We start from the raw sequence: 17890 nt of genomic DNA, 5'->3' as shown, positions 1-17890 counted from the left end.
GGGTCCACTAATTTGTGATTTGATGTCTGACTGTTTGCTTTTGACCATTTATACTTCTATTGCTGGTATTTCCATCTCTGTGGGACTCTTACATTGGAACTGCTCAAAAGAAATTCCATGGAATAGCTTATAAAGTCTTAATACCTGAGCAATAGGTGGAACTGATGTCCAGCTGTTGTGACTCCGAAGTCCTCCAGGGCCTGGTACTGCTGAGGGGACAGCCACATGCAACTGTTCCATGTCAAGGAACAGCCTCTGGTGCCCAGCTGTAGGCTGGTTTCATCATCTCTGTGTCCTCAAAGAGGAGAGAGAGGCTAAAGGACACAGGTGACAACCAGATGGTCTGCAAGGGAGGAGGATGGCAGAGTTCCTTCCCTGCTTGTGGCAGTATGGGGTTCATTAGCGCAGACCGGCTAGCTCAGTGGGCCTGCTATGATTTGTGGCGGCCATCTTGCCTCAGTACCTGCTCTGGGTCTGTTGGCGCCAAAACCTGCAGCCATCTCCAGTCAGGACGGGCGGCCATCTTCTCCTCACCTCCACCCTCTGGGGCAGCAGGTGCCTGTGAGCACTGCTGGAGAGACAGCTGTCAATATTCTGAGCACCCCAGGAGGCCTTAATGGCCCTTAAAATCATTTCCTGGAAGTCCTCTGTGCACAAAGACCGCAGGTTTCTGTTTAAGCACAGCCATGGGCCACCGGATCCCCTGAGCTGTGAGGTGGCAGAGCTGATCTCTAGCTCAGCCTCATCCTGCCCTCTGAGCCTTCACTTGTGGGCTGATTTTATGCCTCGTCCACAGACCTCTCACCTCACCGTGGATCTGCCTGGTGAGGATCCTTTCCCCATCTCGGCACCTCACTCTGTGGAGACTGAGGAGGGCACTGACTGGTACTGATGCACCCAGGCAGAGGCAGTTGGCAGCTCTTCACACTGCATAGTGCTCTTCCAGGGCACCAGGTATGCCAAGGAAATAAGCTAATGTATAACTCTGATACCCAGATGTTAAAATCCAATTTTTCTGAAGGCTGTTTTCTGCCATTCTCATTTTATTTTCTCTCAAGGAGGCTATTTGTATGTACTGATAACATCGTGATACAGTAACACTGCCTTTATGAAAGGCCTTCTGCAAATGGAGGGAATGAAAGGGCAAGGTTTGAATTAATCCGACATTCCTTTCTGTCTTGCCTTCATTTTCCCACAGCTTTTGTGCCCTTTCTGTGAGTGATAGGAAGCCCTAGGCAGGAGGAAAGAGTATCTCACAGTTCGCTTTTCAAAGCCTCCCCGTTTTAGTTTTTTAAAGAGCATATGAGCATATGCTCTACTTGTACTTGGCCAAGTGGCAGGGCAAAGAAAAAGAATAAGAGCAGTTTTTCCTCCTTGGGTTTTACTAGAAGTATCATCTGCGAGGCTGCTTTCCTTATTACGAGGGGTGAACCTACTCAAGCTGGCTGACCACCTGATTTTAAACATGCACCTAAGCTTTTAACCTCAAACTTGGATGTAGGCTTTTTGTTAGTCTTTCAAATTGAGAATTTGTTCTAAGTTTGTATGTATAAGTGAAACTTTCAGTTCTTGTAGCACCAGCACTGTGAGTTACATATAAATATGTTTTTGTAATGCTGAGGCTTTGATAATATTCTTTTTTTCATTCAGCTGCAGGTGACATGCAGAAATATCAATAATCTACCTGAGGGACTCCTTCCATGGACAGTTCCTGTGACTGCATCGGTTAGTACTTTACTTTCACAAACCACGAGTATATTTGCTAAGCTAATAGGCAGGAGAAGGAAGCATATATCTGTGTCTGAGGTACAGAATTATTGTAGCTACCTGCAGACACAAACTCTAGACGCAAATACTTTTTTTTTACTAAGCTTGATGTTAGTCTTTATTCAAGCTGACTTACAAGAGAGTGAATTTAAAAGAAAATGATAGACTTTCAAATCTGAGGAGTCACAACTTTACTGCATAAGGTTCAGTTTTAGAGCATGTAGTTTGTTGAAGTCTTAATATCTCGTGTGAGTTGAAAATGTCTTAATGTTATTGGTTTTGCTGGAGAAGATTTTGCTTTAATAACTGTAGTAATTCTGCCCCTTCTCTGGTGTTTTACACACATTTATGTAATTGATTTTCTTCCAAGGCATTTGGAGCATTCCCCATAGCAATGTACACTTCTCTGAATTCTAGACTGCAAAGTTGAGTGGCTGGAACAAAGGAAAAGACTGATTCTACCAGTTAGGCCTATTGTTGGTAAATGTGAAGCTAATACTTCGCCTGAGGGTATGCTTCTAATTGCTTTTAGAAAAAAAACAATCATGGTCAATACCTTTGCTCTTTTGAGGATATGCTCTTTTTGAGAACATATGGGGAGGAGTATAGCCTGGCATTCCTACGCTATTTCCATTTGTAATGTGGTACCAGTTAGAACCCCAGTTGTGACAGGATTCTCACTGTGTCAGGCGCATACTGGAAATGCATTCCCAGCCTCAAATTTCAAGGTATCTTAATGACTTTGTTGTTATATTTAACTGTATTCCTGTTTATTATTATTTTTGTATATTCTGTTGCAATTTATACCTCTGCCTTTGTTACCAAACATGGGATTTTTACTAATCCTTTTAACTTAAAAATTCCTGAGCTCTAATCCCATGCATGATACTGACTCAGTGCTGGCAGAGCTACTGACTCACTCATCATACTCAATCTAGTGAAATGTTTCACCTTTCAAAACCTACTAGTAGTCACCACCTTAAGTGGGTAGCAGTAAAGGAGTCCTTTGGAATAACCTATGCCCATTTAAAACACGCATTCATTTGTAACAATATTTTAAGATTGGTCTGTTCCTTGATCTTTTTTCACCACACTCTGGTCACATCGGTTTTCCTGGCACAGTAAAAGGATCAGTGGAGAAATGGCTGAGAATAGGGGCAGTTTAAGTAGACAGTATTTCAAATAAAATATCATGAAGAATACATTTAGGATATATGGACTCTATTTGGATTCTGGAATCAGTTGGCTTTGATTAGTAAGGCAAATTAGAATAGATGACGAGAAGCTGTCAAAAAGTAGGATGTTAAAAAGCATCGGGAAAAGTACTGTTTACTTGGTGCTGGAGAATATTCTTTAGGGATGTCTTTACATGCAGACCTGTTCTTATGCCCTTTCCAGGCTATTGGCCTCAATAGGCCTTTGGTCTGACCTAGTATGGTCCCTTATTTTTTCCCACTCAAGCTTTTGGAGATGAGGGCAGTGTTGTCAGGGAAGTAAGATGGGATTTTACCACCATAAATATCTCTACTAAACAACTTGAAGAGAAAACTCATTCTCTTGAAAATGTATGAAATCTGTAGCTTTCAAGGGAATAACAACACTTCAGTAGGTGCTACAGTGCATTTATGTAGAATCAGTGTGTGACCGGATGGCAATATGGTCTAATTGCTACATTCATTCAATTAACAGCCTATGGATACATATCTCTTCAGGGTGGTCATGCATTTTATTAGCTTAAATATGCAATTGCAGTTACATTTCTAGAAGCGGATAGAACTGTATAGCAACCTTGAAAAGCGTGAAACAAGGCTTTCTCAGAGAACATTTTGCCTCTTGAAAACAGTACTTCAGAAGATTTCTCTGATTTCCCCTAATCCATTACAAGGATCAGAATATTTAGAAACGTAGCATTTAAATTTGCTGTCTTTTACTTGAACTGTATGGTAAAGTCTGATTTTTTTATCTATCATATGCAAGCAGTAAAAAAGTTGCTCAGGACTAAACATCTATCTTACATTTGTTGTAAAGGCCTAATCTTTCCTGTTAATTGCTTCTACTATTTGTAGTACAAATATTTTTATATTTGTTCCATATCCAAGTGCATCAAATGAAATTGTAGCCTTGTTGGGTTCCAAAGCACACAAATAAAAAAGAGGAATATTTTATATAAATTGATGACAATCTGTAAGGTTTGAATAATCTTTACTTTAACCTCAGAGGTGGAATGTTTGTCAGTGGAGTTAAGAATGCATTTTTCATTTTTTTTTCAATGAGTTTTAGTTGGGTGTAACACTGAGGCTAACTAGTCATATTTTCATGAGGTGGGAACTTGCATGTTTCCACAGGTAAATAAATAAAAAAAAATGGAAATATCTATCCATTTATATACCTAGGAAAATATTCCAGCTCCCAAAACAAGATACTAATTGATAATTACTGCCTTATTGAATAGATTAGACTAAACCAGAACTTTGTCAAAGTAAACATATTGGTGTATCAATTAAAAAAAATTTTAAAAAACTATGACAAAAAATTAAGACAGTGCTTGCAAACATCTGTCTATTTCTGCTCCAGAGCAAACGTTTGCCTTATTTAAGGTGTTGCTACATTTTGGGGATGGAAAGAAGTTAAAAATACTCTCGTATTTATATTCCTTGTGCACTAGTGGCTCTATTCTCATTTTTGGTTTGTTTATTTAATCATTGCTCATTTCAAAGCTGCCTTTGGACTGGAAACTTGTCTCATTTGGCCCCTTTTTAACTCACGTTATTTCTGGATCTGAGTAAGTATTGCACATTTCTACCATGAAAGCAGAGATTGTCTGGGAGAGAGCTTGTCAAAAATCATCAGCATGTCACTATACCCATCTGACATCTCAACTGTCAGGATTTGCATTTTAACAAGTGCAGTTTCAGCTCACTTAACTGCTTTCTGCTTGAATGTTAAGGTAATTCTGGCAGAATATGCTTTCTAAACTGCTGGAAAGATAAAGTTCATCTGAATTACTTCAATAGAATGCTAACAGCCTGGAGACATAGTGGTAAAGCAGTTCAGGCAACTCTGTTACATTTGAATAAAAAACATCTGACTGCTCAAAGGAAGTTTCATAGGACTAATCAATGTATTTTACTTAAATCTAGAACCATGAAAATAATCTTCATTAGGTGGTATCATCTTTGTTTCATCAAATTCATTTTCTGAGGACCTATGGTATAATCTTTTGGATTTTGTGTAGAAAAGATCTTGTTTCACACAGGCTAAAGATACAGCTTGTCTCTTACCTACCTGTTATCTATTATTCAGTCAAAACTCAAACAAATTGGATATTGTTGTTCAATACCTGTTTAGTCCAAGCTGTGCAATTTCATAGTCAATGCTAATTTCTTTTTACTGTGAATTTGACTAATAAATGCCCTGTCCTTGTAGTGATTTTCCTTGCAAGGAAAATCCTTGTGAGACTGCAAGAAAGAGGACAAGAAAGAACTCCTGAGGATACTTTGGAAGCAAACATTCAGTGTTCTTAGATTCTATCTAAACAAATCAATGCTTTTCAAAGACCTCCAACTAAAATGTGTCAAACTAGGAAGATTAGAAAGGTAAAAGAAGGTAAAATACAAGTTCAGTGTTCAAAGTCTGTTGTTAGACTCAGAATAATTCCATATTGCTCATTAGTCAGACCATCAGTGGCACAGAATTTCTATATTACAACTGAAATTTGAGACTACAAAATTCTCTTGCTCTCACCCAAGTGCATATGTTTATTCCAGAAAGTGAGAGAAGATGGGGTCTTGTCATTTTTTGGGGTTGGCTTGTGAATGTATGCTTGTGTTTCGTTCATGAAGAAAGCTTCTTTTGAACTTCAACAAGGTAAAAAATGCTCTCTCCAGTCTTCTCTGTCTAGTTATCTCAAAGATAGGTGTGCATTCAAATCCTTTCCCCATACTGGGAGGAGGTAGGTTATGGATACAGGGTGCAAACATAAACTAGTCAAAGAAAATTTTTTTGTACATTATGAGGAAATAGGAGTAACTGTAACTATGTAGCTGTTTGAATAAAAGCAATTGCCCCTCAGTTTACTAGCCTTGTTGCTAGGATGTGCTCCATATTCCAGTTTAGTTTTTTCCATTTAACTTGTACTTCAATGAAATCATGATTATCTGGGTAGAAAATATTAAATGAAGATTTAGGAGGCATTGAAGGAACCCATACTCAGAAGTAATATATTCTAGAAAGTCTTGAAGTCTTTAAAATAAAGGAGATGAAATAATAAATAACCTAATAAATAGGTTCTTTCAAAAGGTAAACATCCCTGGATAAGGCGGAGGAGTGTTCCCTCTTGCTCTGAATGATCTATGTTTAAATTAAAATCAGTCCTTCCCTGAGGTCAGATTTCTCAGTAATCATAACATGAATTTCATCAAAGGTTTCTCTGTAAGATTGTGTGAGCATTGCAGAAACTTTTAATTCAAGATGCTAGTTTCTCCTGTCCCAAAAAAGTTCTATATAGTTAGGAGCTCCTTTAGGTTCATCTATTAACTGACTTTTATTCCTGCTCTATTGCATTCTTTGTCAGGAAAGCTCTTAAGATAGAGCAGTTCTGTGTGCTTCCACAGGCTTATAAAATTGTCGCACACAGAATTTTTACCTGATTTCAGTAACCTGTATTTTTCTAGATGGGATTTTTCAGTTCCCAAACAAGACTGAAAATTTCTTCTCCACTTTCTTTTTTTTCATTTTTAGTTTGGTTTCCGTGTAAGTCTCAGAACTTAGCCTAAACAGAACATGCTGTATGGCATGCCCCTGGGTATGCTTCTGCTGTCTCCCTGTGCCTACCAGCTGCTGTAGGTCAGCTTTATTTCCAATTGTGTGTCACTAAAAATAGGCCTGAACATACAGATGGTAAATTTAATTATTTTACAAGTTCAAAACTATATCAACCTGAATTGTAAGAAAGCTTCCCTTCCCTCATTGCAAACAAGGGAAATTATTTTCCTTGTAAGAGAACTACAGAAGCACTCTGCTAAGCCACTCAAGACAGACTTTTTTATGTATTAGAGATCAGATACCTAAACTGGCAAAAGCAGTTTCAGCTGACTGGCTGTATTTCCATTTCCATTTTTCAAATGGCAGCCTAGTAGTAAGGAGCTGAAGTTTCATTCCAGTAGTCTATAAACATAGACTGCATTTGTTTAAGGTGATTTCCAACAGCCAGTAAAAGTAACTTTCATGCTGGTCTATTGTATACATTGCAGCTTTACAGAAAGCTGTTGATGGGATTCAGATTTAAGATTAGTTAATGAGAAGAGACTTTCCTATAATGAAAATATTAAGTATTTGAATTCCTTTTTCTAGATTCAGGTTTAGGTCTTACTGTTCATTTCCCTTTTATATTGTGACTGTATAGCTGTCAGTTTCTTGCACAGAAGCAGCTTCTTTCTAAATACAATAATGCAAAATAGTTGGTATTGTGGACTAATGGGATAGCATGTTCTTATTTGATTGGGAATGTTGTAAATACCAGGTAACAAAAGCAGTATATATTTAGGGAACACAAGAGGAATTGATCAGCACATAGTGAATGTAAACAAAACGGTAAGATCCCTTACAGTTTTTCAGAGTGAAAAGGAACAGGTAAACTAGCATGTGAAACAGTTTGCCTCTTCTCTTCCTGGAGGTAAGTACAGAAGAATCCCTGGCTGTCACCTTTTAAAGAAGAATGATGATTATTGCTAGCTTATGAAACTCCCTGCTGTAAACGTGATTTCTGTACACGGAGTTGCAAAGCTACATTCCCAGAAACTAAAGCTATTTTAAAGGCAGTTTTCAAAATTCTTTCAGAAATAGGTTTACCTCTCTCACCAAAATGGCTTTTCCTTGAATACAGAGATCCTTAAGATCACATTTTAGTAAAAGAACTTACATGACTTTGGAGCAGAGTTCCTCTTTTCTGACAACTGATGCGTATATGATACAGTTAAACAGGTGCAAAGTGACTGATGTAGTCTGTTCTGAAAAGTTACCATCCATCATCTGATGTGTGCCGTGACTATTCTAAATTACCCTACTGCAAAGCAGAATGGCTAGTTTAACCTTGCAAGCTTATCTTTGCAGATAGCTTAGGCAAAGTAATTGTGTTGTTCCAGAAGTCAGGAGGAGTCCTTCAAAATGCAATGCGAACAAACTTGCAGATTTCTAACATGAACATGAGGATTTCAATTACAGAAGATATTCCTCAGATATTTAAATATTTGGATGTTGCCCTGGTAGATTCGCTTTCATGATTATTGTTGGTTTACTTCTTGATATTTTATAGATGTGGCAAACAATATAGAGCAATAGTACTCTGTTATTTCTGAATGTCTTTACTTAAGAATGGGGATATGAAATGAGCATTAAAGCTTGTGCCTTAAGTTCTTAGGATACTTATTTGTAGTCCAGTGTGCTATGGATACAGTTCAGGAGTAGCTAAGGAAATATTTAAGTGAACACAGTTTAAGCCTACAGATCACTTAGCTAATCAGATAAAAACAAACGATTGTTTAATTGTAATGTTGAATAATCTTGATTGGATTTATACAGTTTATAGAACACAGAGCTTATTAGTTTTACAGCACCATTTACTGTTGAATTGCTTTGTCCCATAAATTCACAGTGGGTATGAAGTTGCTAGCAGCTTTGCAGACAGATCTGTAACATTTCATTGCAGTCCCTTATTGAAGCAAATGCCCTCATTTTCCACTTCTATTGGACCATGGAGCATGAGGAGCAGAAGAGTATTTTTGGTTTTAATCTTGTCAGCTGATAACTAGGAGTAAGAAACTAGTATAGGAGCGAGATGAATTCCTGTTTGAGGGAGTAAAAAGGAATTAAATCCTTTTCAGCAGAAGTGGTTGCTTAAAAAAATGCAATCATACGATGGAGAAATACAGCAAGTTATCTGTAGACAATCTGATCAGGATGTTCTATTGTATGACCACACACAGTAACGCTACCTTCCTCATCACGAGACTATTTTCTAACAATAGAAAGCTTACGTCTGAGGAGGGGTATATAAGGTCTTCCTAATTAGAAAGTCCAGTCTCCATGGCAGCTGAACTTTTATTTTGTGCTGTTACTCTCTTGCTTGAGCATACCTACGTACTCCAAGTTGAGAGGAGTCTTACCTATGACTTAAAGGGGAGTAAACACCTTTTTTTGTACTTTGAGATTTGATCCTTAAAGAGAAAGGAGGAGTGGCATTTCGTGTACTGGAAGTGGTATAAACTCAGGCACTCATACTGTAGCTTTCTCTTTCCCTTCTGTTATTTTTAAAACCAACTCAGACTTTCAAACTAGGATGACATGTAATTACAACTATAATCATTGTTTCCTTGGTTTATAGAAATTTCCTGAATTGTAGAGGTGACACTTAACTTTGAAATTGGTTTTTAAAATGTGTCTCTTCCCATAGTGCTTTTATGCACTGAAGTTCTGCTGGTCGATCCATTCACAAGCAACTGGTAAGATAAGCTAACTCATCATTTCATCAAAGTATGCTCTGGACTATGACAACATCAATGTCATTCTTCTCCCAAGAAGACCAAATGAGCAAAAGTAAATATCGTAAGGAAATATAAATTGGGAGTAAGTAGGAAAAGTATTTTTAGATGATGAATTTTAACTGGAATAATTTGTAAAAGTGCTCACTCTTTGTATTTTTGCTTATACATAAAATCATGGAAGTAAGAAGGAAACAAAGAGAACTTGAAGCAGAGATTATCAGCAGTGAAATATTACTCATAAAGTAAGAGATGTATATTTTTCTGATAGAAAAGTATGTTTGAGATTTGTTTTATGGACAGTTATAGACCCAGAGTTCCAGTACTAACAGCAGTGATGCAGAAATCACTGTGAGCTTGTCCTCAGTTCTCCAATGTTCATGTAAGCATTCTCCTTCTTTAGGACACAAGGAAATCATCACTGTGACCAAAAAGGAACTGAAGCAGCTCTTCTTTCAAAAGATAGGGGAGCCTGTCATAGACAAATACACTACATGGAGGAGTCTAAGATCAAAATGCCTCATTAGGATGTACCTTCTTGTTTGAAAAACCACAGAATAAACTCCAGTTCTAAATGAAACCAAGGCCTGTTATGCAGGGCTGTAGATCTTAGCAAAATCATGTCCCTTCTGAGGGAGTCTTTATGTTAGTCACCATTAATACTGACCAGAACATTCTAATTCTTTTTTGACCATAATTGATGTGCAACAAGATAGTTATTTATACTTCAGTCTTGAAACAGAACAGAAAAAAATGTGTGGAAGTGTTTCCCTAAGCATTCCATTGCTCTCCCCTGTATCTCAGTGGAGAAAGTTTTAAAAAAATCCGTGTATTTTTAGCTATGACCAGCAACATCACAAAGAAATTGTTAGTAAAGTTGCGTTAAGATAGTAAGGAACTTCTTCAGCAATAACAGCTTTCCATCTCCTGTTAGCAAAGTCAGCTGTATAAACTAACATTTTTGAAGAAGGATCTTGGATTATGCTCAAGTCTGTACTTAGCAGCCAAGCCTCAGTTCAGAGAATGAAGGTGTAACCCTTACATGGGATACTACTAGATATTTGTAGAAGGAGGTGAACAATTTGAAGCAACTAGATGGTGAATTTTGTTTGTGTTCATACACTGTCTGCATCTGTCAGCACGTACAAAGATTCAGAATAGTCTGGAAAATGTTACATAGGAAGGACAATAGCTCTCTTAAACTCCTCAAAACTCATAGAAAAGATGTGTATATCTAGTAACATAAACCTTAAACCTACAAATGTTAGTTTTTCAGAACTGGCTGATACTGGTGTATTAAAGATCTCATTGTTGAAGCCTTCAAGTCTCTACAGAGATGATAGTGCTATCTAACATGAAACTGTGATTGTTAGTCAAACTTACTGTTGTAAGGCTCTTATACTGCTGTGCATGGGCCCCATGAACAGCAGTATCAGTTCCCAAGTTGCTCTGGTAGTAGGCATACTGATATAGCCCATAGTCTTATTGCTTATGAGTCTGAGATCAATACTTTGCCAGCATTCTTGTGTGGCTATATTTTGACAATAGTTGGATTTTCACAGCATAGCCCATTCAGACAGATCCTTTGTGCTCTATTTCACTGTCCCTTTAACTGTGCCGGCACAAGGATCAATGACTAGGCTTGTAGCATGAGTCCAAGAGCAGATGTGAAAACATAATTTTGGATGAAGTAAGACTCCGTGGCTCTATAAACTAGTATTACTGACAGAAAATGTGAACTATGAATTTGGGATATACTGAGAGCAGGAACAATAGGTTGATAAAACCCAAAGTCATTTCAGATGAAGATCTGGCTGAAAGCAAACACATTGTGAAATTGCGGACTGGGCGTGGAAGAGTCATTCCTTTTGTACTCTTATTGCAACAATGTTCTACTGGGCTTTCGGCACTGTAAGTGTTCTCGGGTTGTGTCTCTGAATTGCTTCTCTTAAGCTGTCACCTGTGTTAGCCAGTCAATTACTGCTACATTTTAGTCTAGCCACTTAAAATGATTTCCTTTCAAACAAAGGAATACATGTAAGTGAAATCACTACCAATTTTTATAACAAACATCAAAGCATTACAGGGAACACTGAACTCAAGCATACACTGAATCACATGCTCTTAAAAATAAGTGCTTACTGACCTTTGAAGATATAATTGGGCTTTTGAAACATCTTAGGAAATCAGATAAAACATGCAGTGTGCTAGCAATTAAAAAAAGAAACAACACCCAACTAATTAAACTGGCATATCATATATTAGAAAATCATGAGACTTCATCTGTTTCCAGTTCACAAAATTTATGAGTAGTATCAGACCCTAAATGCAGAAGAAATCACAAGAAATCATGAACATTTATTTTCATATTGCCACTAAAGTTTATTGGTCCTTGATGTAGATCAGGCCCTGAATAAGTGTAGTGCTTTCTGGCAAAATTTGCATTCACTTTCCACTGATCTCTTCAAATAGTGCTGCCAGATCACTCAATAACTATGCTGTAGGAGATCAGCATATAACTAACTTCTTCATGTCCAAGTTTGTCAATAAACAGCTGATATCATCTGATGTACTGGCCCACTTAATTAAGAGACATATCCCCTCAAGGCACATCTAGCAGGGATGTAACTGTTGCAACTGGGAGTTGCAAACCAAAGAAGGAAGCTTAAATTGTGCGAGCTTAACCTCTGTGCAGTGCCGAGCTGACTGATTACTGCCTGTCCATGTTTTTGACTTCCTGTGGCACCCACTGTTTAATACAATGGCCACATTTTCAAGGAGGCATTGAAATCTTTCATTCAGAGAAAGCACTGCTCATATTACAGTTCAGTTTGATGTAAGCACTGAAGTAGGATTCTAAGGGAAGCTTTATTTTGGCATATTATGTACTCAGAATAAAGGCACCAGACTCTGCCGAGTCAAAAGCGGGAGCTTAATATGATCTAAAAGGTACCAGTTCTGTTATTTTGCAGCTGATGGAGAATACTCAAGATGTACACCGTGTATGTTTAGCAAACTAGTGTCCTATTCTCTGATATTGAAGTAAAATTAACTTATCCATCATCCCTTCTTAATTTTGTAGTTCGATATTAACTTCAGTAGCACCAGATGTAAGGTCTTCATCAAGGAAGCTCTGTTCAGATGACGACTGTCTAAATGCAAAGCAGGTGAGACTTTCCTCCCAACTCTGGGTGAAAATAATTTCCTTCAGTTGTGCTGTAGCAGTGCTTGGCCTTTTCCTTGCTGGTGAATAAGGGCTTGGGGAAACATGACTGCAATATACTTAAATGGATCTTGTTGGATACTAACAATGGCAAAAGAAAAACATATATATGCTGGCAATCTGTTCTTAATTCTAATGTAAGATGTTGCATATTCCTCAATAGCAGGTGGAACAACTCATCCCTTTGAGACTAGAGGCAAAGATCAGTACATAATATAAATTGTAGACAGTTTTCCTCAGATGTATATGATACAAATACCCAAAACTACTGTGGATGAGATTCAGTTGATGACCCACTCCATTCTCTTTCTACATCTCTCTTTCCACTTTTTAATGTTATTTTCTCTGTGTTGTGACTACATCCGCTTACAAGCCTACTGGACTGCAAGGCAGCAGGTGTCTCTTCATGAATGTGGATGATGTTATTTTCTGCCCTTCCTTCCTGTGTCCTTCGCATTAGCCCTTAAATAAATTTCACTAAGCCTGTCAAACAAGATTTACTGTTTATGTAGACTAATTTTTAACAGCTCATATTTCTTCTTAGTTTTGTGATCTCATCTCTTATTCATGTGTCTAAGATCTAGCCAGCAACTGAAAGTAAGCTCACTTCATTTCTCCTTCTCTGGTTCTTTAGTACCTTACTTTTCTTTTACAGCCTTTCTCTGAAAGTGAATATCACTGTTATTAAGCACTGTCTTTATGGCAGCAATTTCTTCCAAACATGTAATGGGCCATTTTTTCCACACAACAATCATATTTGAGTCTATGGTACAGAAAAAAGTTTTGGGAGACTGCTCACAGAGCAATTAAGCAAATAAAGGACATGAAGACTTTCCATATTTAAAATGTTTGGTTAGAATATGCTGTCTAAAAAGATAAGTAAAAGGAAGGGCATGGTTTGGACCTGTTGAGTGCACTTGATCCAGATTGGAGGGGTAGGGGCAAAAGTACTGGATTGGACAGCCATCATTCTTTGTACAGTTTTTCATGCATTATAGATAAGACAAACAAGGACAGGAAAATAATTTACTGTTTATATTCTGCTGAAGCTGCAGGCAATTTACCAAATGCAAAGGTGACTGCTCAGCAGCAAAACAGACTTAGCTTTTGCTTGTGGTACAAGGTAAAAGATAGTTTTCTTGTACGTGCTGTCAGGTTAACAAAACTGCTTTTCCTAAAATTTTATTTTAGCAGGGGGAACAGTGTGGAGTAAGATGGCAAAAATAGCATGAAGTAAGAACGCATGAACCAAATTTAACACAAGTATTACAGTCTTGTAATATGTAGTTTTTAGAAAAATATGTGTTTTTCCTAAATATATAAAAATGTGTACCTAGATTTTATTCAGCTTTTGAGGAGCTAAGTAGGAAGCTATTTTTTCTTAATCGTGTTTTGGAGCATGGACTCACTGGGAAGCTTAGGAAGAGCTGACAAGTCTGACTATTAGTGTAAAGCTCACTGTAAATATCCCTTTTATTTCATAGCTGCAAAAAACCATAGAGCCAGAAACTGTCACTGTGATCATTATTCTTATGGTGGACTAAATTCTTATCATGCAGATTAACCAGGGAGGTTAAGGGAACATAGCAGCAAGCTCTCCTGTGAGTATCCTAATCTACCTCTGGACATGCATCATAATTGGCATAGGCAAACAACTTCCTACTTTCCTCTCAAAGCCGCACAATATATTGTTTGTATGGAGATGTTTTAAGAAGTTCTACCTATGTACTGCATTTGCAGTGAAATTCTTACATGATCCACTTCTGAAAGGGGAGCAACATGACTTTTTCATACCCTTGCTTCATGCTGTGGATATCAGAGTCTCAGGAGCACAACTCACATAGTTTGTTCTGTCTGATTCCATCAGTACACCTTCTAGATACTTTTCCTGCCTCTTTTTCACTTCCTCAGGATGGATGAATGGCTTCACTTGTACTATTTGCAATTAAATATGATTCAGAAAAGCTCCTTGAGTTTTCCTTTCTCTTGTAATCCTATTTCCTTCTAGAGTTTTCTTTCTCAAAGATGCTATCTAGTGGAGGTTACAGGAAAACAGAGTTGCCTATAATTCTTCTGATTATTTTGACCTTCAAGAACCAAAATCACTCCATGTGTTCTCATTGAGCTTCCAAAAATGTTGGAAGGCATATTTTGCTCATAAGTGCTTGTATCTGAAGATGTATCTGAAGATAAAAATCTAAATTGTGTGGGATGCTCTACAGGGATTTAAAGAAAGAGCTTAAATTGTAAGCATTATTAGCATGTATTAAAAGCGTTGTGTGTGCAAGAAAGGTAACTGACAAGCAAATGCTTTCTTAGTGTCTGCTGTGTGTATGCGTTGTATTTGAGATGAACTTTCACTGTCCAGTGGTAATAGCGTATGCTCCAGTGGTTACATCAGCATGTGCACCTGCAAGAGAACATCTAGAAAGGACCAGTATCCACAGGAAAATGTGCATGTTTGTGCAAGAACTTGCAACACTCTGACAATTTCAAAGCTCATCCTTCTAGTGTTAGTACAATATGGCACACTTTTGAGTGCTGTCCCACCTATACCACATTAATCTGATGTATAACTGAAGATGTCAAAAGAACTGTTTCTGACTAAGCTCTTAGTAAGGTGTTGCATATTCTAAGGAAGCAACTCTCAGATGCACTCTTGTGTTGTACTTACGTAGTAATCTAAGGAAAAAAAATCTGTGTTGATCTTTGTGACCCCACTTTGGTCCTTCTTCAGTACGTCTGTCTTTTTTTTGAATTCTGAATGCTTTTTTACATACACAGATGTCTGGCATTTTGTAAGCATGGATTTAGAAGCAGCAGCTGGAAATGCAGTCTCTGCTGTCTTATTACAACATTGCTAAAAAGAAATTTTACAATAGGCATGACTCATGCCTCGGATGACATCACATGACGTCTGGAAAATAGATTTTGAAGCAGAAGAAATATAATGCAACTTCGTTACATTTTTCATCTTTATTAAAAAAAAATAGAATGATACTACTCTCCCACAAAACCCTTTATTAAATCAGAGTAGAAATAAAGGCAGAGAAAGCATGATCAGACGATTATAAGAGAAGCTTTAGACGTATCAGCCCATGAATTCCAAGTGACTCAATCACCATGTGTCATTTTAACCACATGAATTCATGTTAATATTTCTCCAATTACAAATATAAATTGTATGATTATGAAACCCCTTCTGAAGCTAACTGACAAAAATTGCATGCAAAAAAAGCCACGAACTCTTCTCATTTGACGATGTGAGGAAAGAGAGGGAGTAATGAGCTGCTTATCTCCAAATCACTAATATTTCAAGCAAAAACATTGTTTGGTAAGAAGTAGTAGAAGCTGATATTTGTTAGGCCTTTGCATACAGTCCTGTTCCCCGCCCCAGAATAGCGTGCTTTGATGGAAACAGGCTGGGAACACAGCCCCTCTGACACCAGTGAATCTGAAGGTAAAATATTTAATCTTAATTGTAGAAGCTATTGAAATTCTCTTCTCAGAGGCTTAGTAACTTCCACTCCTGATTTTGAAGTTGTTCAGAATTGGGCTTTTGGACTGCTTGATACTATTTATATTTATTAAGAATGAATCATCATATTTGTTTATCACTGTAATTGTCTATAAAGAAAAGTGATCACAGTCATCTAGTTGACCTTATCCTCCTAAATATATTCCATGATTTACCATTCAGCACTTTTGCTGGCTGAAGGTGATTCGAGTGCCAACCTTTACCCACAGCAGACAGCTCACTATAGCCACATATGACAGAAATGAATATTTAAGTTGCAGGACTTGCTTTCACAATGAAAAGAGTAAATTCCTCCTCTACTGTCATAGCTATGTGTGATTCAGACAGGCTGAAAAAGAAGCATTTCTGTTCAAGTTGCTTGGAGGGTTTTTTTAGGTAAATTGTTTGATGACGTCACTGAAGTGTGAATCATGGTGGATAAGTAGTTTCTGGAGCAATATATGACTGGTGTCTGTGCTGCTGTGCTTGAATTTACAGCACTAGTCATTAGAAATAGCCTGCTACTTTTTACAGCTAGATTTCTTCCTAACGTCTGCTGATTCCTGAATAGTTTTTGAGGAAGAAAAGTCACAGTGAAGAATTCATGCCTCTGACACTGGGTTAACTTGGTTATCCTGTTGTCAGTCAATTTGATGCAAAAAAAAACCTGAGACAACTTTTAAGTGCAGCTGATTCAATGAGGCTGCTACACAAGCATTTTTGAAGAGGGATGCTATTAAGGCCATAAACCTAGCAAGAACTATTTAGCTTTTCTTTAGATACATTAATATTTTTTTTAATTACATGGTGTTGTGACATTAAGGAATTCTTTTTCTTTAATTTGGCTATAGAGTGGCTAACTTCATTCTTACAGGAAAATACAGCAGGAGAAGAATTTTGCATTAAAGAAATGATCAATTCTTTTCATTACACGACTGTAACATAGCTTACAGTCAATTTTCACTGCTGTAATCAAAAATAGAATTTTATTGGAGTAAACTATAACTACACGGGCTTCTAGTAGTCCTTTCATTATCAACGCTGAACCATAGAATCTCCTCTGCAGGTCCCAATGTGCTAGTGATCTGTATGTTTTTTGCCCAACTTTGCCAATAATTTCATCTTACAGATAGTCATTTGCCAACATGTCACTTACAATGATGTGTGTCTCTGCAGAATTTGGTGTGCTCTCTGCTCTGCTGGTTCTAAAGGGAAGGATGGGAAGGTACTGTGTTCTATTGCAAACCCAAATTCCATTATTATCTTGATCTTGAGCAACGAGCTGCACGGGGTGACTGTTCTGTCCAGAATGTCTGTGACACAAGCTGTCCATAGTGCCTGTCAATGGCAAATCACATAATCAGCTCACTTCTCAGAGAACAGCTCCAAAGTGAAGTGTAGTAGTGGATTGTACTGAAATTCATTTAATATTTTCAGAAGTGAAAAATAAAAGGATCCAGTACACAGCTTTGCATCTGTACTGACATTTACAAGTTCATGGTGAGCAAACCCAACTTTAATTTCACTTCAGGAAAGTGAGCAGGTGAATAAAAGTCTACGAGTCAAACCAGGCAATTTTCAAGACATCTCTTCAGCACTAATAGTCAAAATACATGCTTTTACTCCACAATAGTTATGAAGTGATTCAAATTTTCTTACTCATCAGTGAAACATGATGGACTCATTGACTAGAATGAAGGGCCATGAATCGGCTAAGTCTGACATGCTAAAAAGTAGTGAAAAAGACATAGAAAGGGAATCTGCCTCTTAGGGCTTCCTGATATTTTGCATTTGTAACTTGTGGTTTTCAGCTACTTATAATTTTGCCTTAATCTTAAGAAAATA

At 37.5% G+C, this 17890-nt stretch overlaps 1 protein-coding gene across 1 annotated transcript in view; it reads left to right on the top strand.

Moving 5' to 3' along the window:
• The window catches only part of LOC110404137 (fatty acyl-CoA hydrolase precursor, medium chain-like), an 84396-nt gene continuing 66708 nt past the window's right edge, over positions 203–17890 (top strand). The window contains exons 1-4 of the mRNA XM_021408112.1: positions 203–666; positions 797–954; positions 1651–1725; positions 12388–12472. The gene's annotated coding sequence lies outside the window, so the exon portion shown is untranslated. The remainder of the gene's footprint in view (positions 667–796; positions 955–1650; positions 1726–12387; positions 12473–17890) is intronic.

This window comes from Numida meleagris, chromosome 10 (assembly GCF_002078875.1).
Source record: "Numida meleagris isolate 19003 breed g44 Domestic line chromosome 10, NumMel1.0, whole genome shotgun sequence".
Lineage (NCBI taxonomy): Eukaryota > Metazoa > Chordata > Aves > Galliformes > Numididae > Numida > Numida meleagris.
The sequence above is the reverse complement of the archived record's forward strand: the minus strand, read 5'-3'. Positions and strand labels throughout refer to the sequence as shown.